At 36.9% G+C, this 8,394-nt stretch overlaps 1 long non-coding RNA gene across 2 annotated transcripts; it reads left to right on the forward strand.

Moving 5' to 3' along the window:
- Window positions 1–4,466: 4,466 nt before the first annotated feature.
- On the forward strand, window positions 4,467–5,496 carry LOC306989687. 2 transcript variants are annotated; one of them, XR_013795689.1, is made up of 3 exons: window positions 4,467–4,660; window positions 5,124–5,332; window positions 5,459–5,496. It is a non-coding gene; the product is annotated as an uncharacterized lncRNA (long non-coding RNA). The 2 variants fall into 2 exon arrangements; XR_013795690.1 differs by lacking the exon at window positions 4,467–4,660 and adding an exon at window positions 4,878–4,955.
- The last annotated feature ends 2,898 nt before the right edge of the window (window positions 5,497–8,394 follow it).

Below are 8,394 nucleotides of genomic sequence, written 5' to 3' on the forward strand. Positions count from 1 at the left end.
AACCTAAAAGTTGAAACACAGCTTGTTCAGATTTTTGGCTTTGATTTGTTTTTGCATTTTTAGAGTCCTCCAGGTTTTGAAAATATATATTTTATATAAAATATGAATAATTAAATTTTTAACATTGTACATTTTCATAAACTCAAACTTATATAACTTGTTTTCTGCATAACTTCCTTCATTTTTTTCACAAAAAATCTGCCAAATGTCTTCTTTAAAACAAGACCAAACTAACATCTAAATTACTTCCTGAATTACAACCATTTAAGGTCGGAATGTGCAATTTCACGTCTATTTAAAAAAAAAGAGGGGGGGGGGGGCGCTTAAGGGGTTATAACACTGCTTTCATTATGTGTTTGGTTTTACTATGGTCTCTTGTATATTTGGCATCAGCACTTTCTGTCAGCTGTGATAAACTTGCTAGTTCAACATACGCTGGCACTGTTAGAGATGCCCTAGTAGATACTTTACACGCAATTGATTGTAATCAGTTTTGCCAAGCAAACAATATATACTATACTCTAATAAAAATAAATATACTTTTCAACACTATTTGCCTTTGGAAATTCACTATTCAATTATTTTTATAATTGAATTTACTGTATTTATAAGAATATTTTTTCTCACTTTGCTTTTGTCACTGAACTGGTTGCAATGCCTTGTGGAGTTTTTATTTATTGTAATAATAATGTAATAATGTGGTTAACAGAATATGATCCATTCAACGCTACTAATAATAATATTTTACATTGTAATCCTTTTATGTTTTACATTTGGCATGATAACTGGGTCAGACTGAAACTAGCAAAAAACACTTGCGTCACACCTGGCGCTGAGGGCCCAATGTAATTTGTTATTGTAATTTATTAGAGGATTATGTCATTCTTTTACAAGGGTAACTGATGCAAAGGAAAGAAAAGGAAAAAACAGCAAGTCACAACTATCATCACAAGTATTCAGTTTGACTGCGGCGCTACAGTATAAATACTCAGAACATATCAAACAATCTTTAACAGACAAAGCAATAGTGAAAAGGGGCAAGATGACGCCAATTTAAAAAATGTTTTTTTACAAATAAATTATCAAACAAATTATATAAATTAGCTAATGTTTCTATTGATTTCCTATAATAACACATTGGCTGATGTATCATCATCATCATCCTGCAAATGCTAAATATTTATCTAAATACAATTTGAAAATTCACATTTGGGGGCAAATCTTCCACAGTCGGATCCAGTTGGCATCATCTTTAATTTCAGTCTCTCTGAAAAGCCGATGTCGAACTGTGTCTTGTTTAAAAACGAATCCAAAGTAAAATGAAGCGAACAACCGAACAGTGTTATGGACACACACAGTAACAAAACACTGAGTAGCCTAGGAAACTTCATAACTCTGGCAGGCAGGGGACAGAGCTAATGAACAGTGGGACTCTGGCAGGATCTGAACCGGAGAACTGGGCAAATACAGTCTCTGAACGGGACAAATGCAGGTTCAAGTTCAGGTTCAAGTTTAAGTTTATTGCCATTTGCACAGGTACTTTTCAGTACAGGTACATTGGAATGCTTATGCGTTTCTCAAAGTCAAGTTCTAAAATTAAAAATGATGTATAAAGGATAACACATGCATACACACATAGCCTACACATTCGCATCATGAGGTAGAGCAGAGAACGACTCGACATCTTAAAAGGAATGGAAAAGACATATAGAACCGGTATATAAATAACCTACCTAATTTAGATACATACACATTCAAATAAATAATAGTAATATTGTGCATACAAGATTAAAAACGCTAAATAGAATAAATTACTAATTGCACTTAATCATTACGATAATTAAAAACATGAAATAGGATACGGTTTTCCCTCCTTAATGTCCTGTGCCACTAGCCTGACAGTGGCTGGGAAAAAACTTTTAAACAAACGGGCCTTGTGGGTGCTAATGCTCACAGGCATGCGATGTCTCAAATTATAGCCTGTGTCCACCCATTTAAACAAGGCATAAGCTGGGTGGTGTTTGTCCTTAACCCTTGTGCATTGTTCAAATTCCCATCCTTTCGTTATGTTCGTGGCTGAAAACAGCCACTACTTTAAACTGCTGTAAAAATTGATCAGATAAATATTTTTTTGCCATTTTTTTGCATAAATCTATTAATCAACCTCAGTCCTGTTCAAAACTACTAAATGTTTTTTAAAAAATCAAGATTTTAACTCTTTAATTGCCAAATTCATAAATTATGTCACTGATTTGGGAGGGAAAAAAACACAAAATTACTTATTTTCAATATAAAATGTGATTGTGGACTGGATTTTTTTTTACCTTTTATCACAGTCTTGGACATGTCAAAGATTAGAAACAACATTGGTTTTGATGCATTGTTAGTTTTTGTGCAGCATCAGATTTTAACTTTTTCTCCCTCATTTACTGTTCGTGGCTGTTTTTGCCCCATTGACTTCCATTATAACCACATTTTTTGATTGCAAAGCCATGACACCATAAAATCATGTATTTTTGATTGTTGGTGGTTTTCCCTGTTGGGAAGAGGTAAAATTTGTAATTTTTACTGTTGATAACCAGGTGGCACAATTAACCCTTTATATAGGCCTGTGCAAAAAAAAGCTTAGTTTCTGGCTTTTACATGGAGTTATATGGAGTATAATAGCATAATAAAGTGTGTGTGTGTGTGTGTGTGTGTGTGTGTGTGTGTGTGTGTGTGTGTGTGTGTGTGTGTGTGGTTTTCCACCAACGCGGAGACAACTCCCTTTCTTTAGCCTGCCAGAGGCCCTGGAGTCACGCCTCTGGCAGGCTGAAGAAAGGGAGTTGTCTCCGCGTTGGTGGAAAACCACACTTCGCCGTTTCTCCCAATCCACCCAGACCCAGGATCTTCCGAATCCCCCTCGCCTTCAGTGGAAGCTAGAGAGGATGATGAGGGTGCCACATCCAAATCAGGATCTGCCTCTCCTGAGTCTGTGGTGTCAGAGGGAGAAGACAATACATCCTGCAGCTCGCTGGAGGGGTCAGGCTGCAGAATCATCTCTAAAACTTCACTACAAGTCAAGCCCTTTCTCATGTTGCTTCCTGCTCTTCTCACCATCAAATGACCAGCAGGCTTGCATGCAAGTGTTCAAATCCACTTGCTTAGTTTTTGTTTAGTCTGCACTTCTCACCATCAAAAGGCAGATGCATAAATACACTTACTTTGTTTTTGTTTACTCCATGTAGTTCTGAGAGCTGAGGTGCATATTTTGATTTTCTCAGACGCATCAAGTTCTCTCACACACACACACACACACACACACACACACACACACACACACACACACACACACACACACACACACACACACACACACACACACACACACACACACACACACACACACACACACTTTATTATGCTATTATACTCCATATAACTCCATGTAAAAGCCAGAAACTAAGCTTTTTTTTGCACAGGCCTATCTAAAGGGTTAATGGTGCCACCTGGTTATCAACAGTAAAAATTTAAATTTTTACCTCTTCCCAACAGGGAAAACCACCAACAATCAAAAATACATGATTTTATGGTGTCATGGCTTTGCAATCAAAAAATGTGGTTATAATGGAAGTCAATGGGGCAAAAACAGCCACGAACAGTAAATGAGGGAGAAAAAGTTAAAATCTGATGCTGCACAAAAACTAACAATGCATCAAAACCAATGTTGTTTCTAATCTTTGACATGTCCAAGACTGTGATAAAAGGTAAAAAAAAATCCAGTCCACAATCACATTTTATATTGAAAATAAGTAATTTTGTGTTTTTTCCCCTCCCAAATCAGTGACATAATTTATGAATTTGGCAATTAAAGAGTTAAAATCTTGATTTTTAAAAAAACATTTAGTAGTTTTGAACAGGACTGAGGTTGATTAATAGATTTATGCAAAAAAATGGCAAAAAAATATTTATCTGATCAATTTTTACAGCAGTTTAAAGTAGTTGCTGTTTTCAGCCACGAACACAACGAAAGGGTAGTGAATTTGCCCAGAGTGTACTGTTGAGTTTTTGAAAATTTTCAAAGCATTTTCCTAAAATATGTGTAAAAATAAGGTTTGTCACCAAAAATCATTCCATTTGCTGAAACACGGAAAAAGTTATGGCCAAAATAAGACTCAAAAATACCCCATAGTGGCTGAAAACAGCCCCAACAGCACATAAGGGTTAAAGGGGGGGGGGGGAATACTTCGTTTCAGTCAATCTCATGTTAATCTTGAGTACCTATAGAGTAATAGTGTGTCCTTCATATCTCAAAAAAGTCTTTAGTTTCATCATATTTATAAAATAAAAATACAGCTTTCCGATTCTATCCGGAAAAAGCCGAGGTCCTTGATTCTGGGCGTGGGCGGAGCTATAGAGTCAAGTGGGGATTTCCAGCACAAGAAATAAATCTGATACCGTTGTACTTACATGAATGGGGTGTTTTATCACTGGGACCGTGCCAGGTTTTAATTGCAACCGGTTTGCAAATCCAGCGACGGCCTGGGCCTTGTTAATAAAACATTCGTCACTGAAATGACCAGAACACAAAACCGCACTTGCCGAACTCCTTTGCTGTCCCGGAAATACAAACTGCATCCACTGTTCCAGTAACACTGGGTTCTTTGGGAAGCTGAACAAGGTAAACTTCCCTCCCTCACATCCCAAAACACACTTTTTTGGAGACATTCTTGACATCAACCATTCCTATTTAGCGTTGCTGATGATGATTTCCGGTAGTAGCGCGTCGATGCATAGATATTATATAGAGATATATGATGTCTATGCGTCGATGAGCGCGGTCTTTCTCTCCTCTGGTCGACGTGTGCGTGAACGCGCTTTTCCGAGAGCAATGCTCATAGAAGGAGTTCCACTCTGGTCTACGTCATTAGATCTACGATAGAAAAAAAACAGCCGAAACGTGTTGCAACCCGGAAGTATGATTTTCAGCACAGAAATTCTCTGTTATTCGTTCAAAATAACTTTTCAAACTTTGGCCATTATTAGCTTGAGAATCCATCTCTTTAACACTGTAAACAACTCTGAATACATGAAACACCATTGTACCCCCCCCTTTAAGGATGCTATGTGCTTTTCTTCTACAGCGCTGGATGTATATAGAGTCCATGGAGGGAAGGTTTGAGCCGATTACCCTCTCAGCAGACTTAATGACCCGTTGCAGTGATTTCCTCTCAGCCAGGGTGGTGTTGCCATACCACACTGTGATACCGCTGGTGAGGATGCTTTCAACAAGGCCTTTGTAAACATGGGTTAGAGGTTGACTTTTAAGTCCAGCCTTCTTCAGTACATTCAGGTTTGCACATTTCTGCTGTTTTGTGATGCTCTGTAATAATTCATGTAAGACTTCAATTATATTCAGTGCAGTTCATTTTCATTTAAATGTAAATGTTTAAGAGTTAATGTCATTATTTTATTACAGATGCAAAACCATGGGCGTTGTAAGGATGATCATACTGGGGTGCGTTTCCCGTACAACTATATAGCTCACTGCTTAACTACCATAGTATGATGCATCGTTGGAGAAATCAACTAGCTCGTCACGACTGTTTCCCGAAACCATATGTCGCAAAGTATCGTTCAACCACGCTGGTTTATGACGTCTCGCACGTGGTGGACTAATAAATTATTTTAATTAATCTGTTTGAGATCGAATTAACGCTAGATTTTGTCATATAAGTTACAGACATGGCATCTGAAGACCATTTCTAATTTTTCTCAGTTATTTTGCTTTATTACCAGACTCAATATTTGGCTCGTTCTTACATAGTAGAGCGCGTTCGCACATGCGCAGTCTTCAAAAACGGTGTTTTAAATCTCTTGACAAACTAAAAGACGTAAATTACATTTGTATGTATTCTAAATAAATAACACGGGTTGTACTGAATGTCAGCTTGCTTATTTTGCTAAAGATAAGGATTTATTCAGTCTACATCTCATGTAAACTAGAAACTATGCTTCTAACCACAGCTCGAGAGCAGTCGTTCCAACCACACAAGTTTGCGATGCTGTTTGCGAACGTTCGTTGGAACGATGGTTTCGGGAAACACCAAATCGTTGAACTATGCTGATAACGACTGAACTTGCGACCATAGTTGGCTAACGATGCTTTCGGGAAACGCACCCCTGGTTTGGACCTTCACCTCTGCCTGAGAAGTCAATGATTGCAAGAAAAGTATTCTGGGAAAGGTTTCCGTTCTCTATGATGCCTGGACATGTTCGTAGGGAGGGTCAGTTTGATGAGCTACAGTGGGTGTCCTGAAAAACATTTTATCAAATCCACTTTGTTTACATTTCTTCTGGTATTTTATGTGTGAGCACAATGTTACTCTGACTCCTCCATGGACAGCAATTTGATTACCACGTTCAAGGCCCTGTGATATTTTGATGCTTTCCTGATGTTAAATTGAACATGTTTAAGAATGCAGAGGATGAAAATGCCACAACAGTCTTTTTTTCCCTTACATTACTTTTACTTTTATACTTTAAGTTGTTTTGAAACCAGTACTTTTACACTTTTACTTGAGTAAAAAGCATGAGTTGATACTTCAACTTCTACAGAAGTATTTTTAAACCCTATATCTATACTTCTACTTGATTAATGAATGTGAATACTTTTGACACCTCTGGTAAACACGAGTTCCTTGAGAAACCAACTGTGTTTACAAGCCAGTACAAACATGACAGCAAAATGTATATTCTTTTTCCAAGCAAGCTGTGGAATGAAACAACAAAATGCACTGTCACCATAAAAGCTGTTTTATTTATTATGCATCAAACGATTTCAATAAAAATTCGACACAGTATATAAATAGTGTCCCTACTTTATGTTTGACTTTGACCTCATGAAGTTTTAAAATCTGTTTTCAGAGAACAGCTGTTGGATATAAAATCACTGCAGATTTTGTTTAGCAATTTCCTTTGCATAAACAAAAGAAGCTGCTCTTAACCTCTTGTCAGCACATTTGTAACTTTGAATAAATTATTTAAGGAGTCAAAGTCCATAGATCATATTAGGCCTATTAGCATATGTTATCTTTAGCAGTATAAAGATATGAATCTGATGTTGTTTTCATGATTTCAACCATGCCATGCAGGGTCTGAATGCACAAACCCTTGTGATTTCCAGATGGGTTATAAAACAGCTGATTCAGACGAGGATAATGATGACAACAGTAAATAGTCAGAAAGAGCCTCTCAACAACATGACAATTGTGGCATTTGAGTTTCACATCCAGTGAATCTCATGTAGGATCAGGAAACAATAAACCCAATGTAAAAACTGAGGTACAGAGGAAACATATGCAACCACAGGGCCTACTAATACTTCTAAGCTATATGTTCTCTTTCATATTGATTTCTGTAAAATAACAATGGCCTATGTAGGCCTAAGGGATAATGTACATCCAGCTGATTATTAGCTTATCTCCGATTTTTACACGGCTCCGTGGAATACTTGATTCTGATTGGTCAACCGCTGAAATCAGAAACACAGGCACACGCAGTGCTATATGCATGCAACGTTTTTTCTTCATGGAAGTTTTGCATTTGGTAAGCTAATTAAATATTAAAACTCAGTCGAATCAATATTTTGTGAACAGTTTTTTAATTATGCCATCCAGGCTATTATGGACTCGCTCTCTTTTGTTTCATACAATCGCAGCTGCCGCCATTTTGTGACTATTGTTTTGTATGTTGGATCATAAAATACAACCAGGTACGATTTTAAAACAGTTTAATCTGAAATCAATATCTTTTATCTCCGTAATTATTGTGGTGAAATGCCATGTAGCCTACAAAGGGATATGACTGTAGGCTTTGCGTTTAAAGACCTAATAAAATATTTCAACTCAGATCAATGTTTTGTGTCTAATTATTTACTTACAAACCAGCAAACACCGAACGTTGGCACAACGTACCCGACCTTCTAACAACGTTTTAACCGGTTTTAACATCATGGCCAAAAGGTTGATTTAACTACGTTGTGTGGTGTCACAGTGTTGACATTAAACCACCGTTCAAGTGAAATTTGGTCAGTTCAGAGATGCTTGTTAAAAAGTTATAGAAGTTTATGTTGTACAATGTTGAAAAATTTATTATTCATATTTTATATAAAATATATATTTTCAAAACCTGGAGGACTCTTAAAATGCAAAAAAAAAAAAAATCGGAACAAGTTGTGTTTCAAATTTTAGGTTGATATCTCAGAAAATGGCCTAAGCTTTCAGTGAGATTTTGTTTGGGCGCAGTACCAAACTTCTCCACTAGTTGACATTACTGCCCATATAAGGCCGCCTCCATTTCCATATGTTGTTTGAGTGATCTGAACCATTATTTTTTACAATTTTCATACAATTT

This window comes from Phoxinus phoxinus, assembly GCF_949152265.1.
Source record: "Phoxinus phoxinus genome assembly, chromosome: 21".
In the NCBI taxonomy this organism is placed as follows: Eukaryota; Metazoa; Chordata; class Actinopteri; order Cypriniformes; family Leuciscidae; genus Phoxinus; species Phoxinus phoxinus.